This window comes from Phocoena phocoena, chromosome 5 (assembly GCF_963924675.1).
Source record: "Phocoena phocoena chromosome 5, mPhoPho1.1, whole genome shotgun sequence".
Lineage (NCBI taxonomy): Eukaryota > Metazoa > Chordata > Mammalia > Artiodactyla > Phocoenidae > Phocoena > Phocoena phocoena.
In genome coordinates this window covers 109,805,568-109,806,480 of record NC_089223.1, presented here as the reverse complement: position 1 = coordinate 109,806,480, position 913 = coordinate 109,805,568, and positions in this window count along the sequence as shown.

Sequence of the window (913 nt, the reverse complement as noted above, 5' to 3'; positions counted from 1 at the left end):
TAACATATGCCTGTACCAGAGAAATTCTGAGCTGGTATCATCCAGCCCAGTACTGTTATTTTATATATAGAAAAGGAAATGAAAGGATCGACATACTTTCCCCAAGATCCAATAGCCAGGTCTGGAATAGAGTCAGGACAAAACTCCAGATCTTTTGTTTAGCAGTCATTCATCTTTGCAGTAAATTTCTGTCTTTCAAATGTTCCTTAATCTCTGAACTAATTTTGAAAATTTTACTACTAAATATCAATTAACTGTTACTTTTTGAGCCCCAGTTATTTATATTCAATGTTAACTACCTACCTGGTTATGTTTAGAGACACACACAATAAATCTTTTCATAAAAATTCCTAGTGGTGTTGCTGGACACCCTCCCAACATTCCCCTCCATCTTTCCTAACTTTCTATAGCCCCTCTGCAAGAAGAGAAGATCTAAGCAAATAGCCAGGTCTTAGTGTATGTTTTGCAATGTAAAATAAATATAGAAAAATCACCATTTAAAATATTTTATTTCTAATAGAAAAATAACCCATTATCTCGCTACTCAACTAACTCCTGTTGACTTTCTTTTTTTTTAAGGCCATACAGCTTTTTAAAATATATATATATATTTATTTATTTATTTGGACTGCGCCAGGTCTTCGTTGCGGCACATGGATCTTAGTTGCTTGCGGCATGCAGACTCTTAGTTGCGGCATGCATGCGGGATCTAGTTCCCTGACCAGGGATCAAACCCGGGCCCCCTGCATTGGAAGCGCATAGTTCTACCCACTGGACCACCAGGGAAAGTCCTCTCTTGACTTTTTTTTTAATGGAATACAATATAACATAAAATTCAAATACTGTGGAAAAATAAACGATAGGAGCTCTCTTTAGTTTGCTTCCAGGTCTTTCCCCAGATATGTACATCACC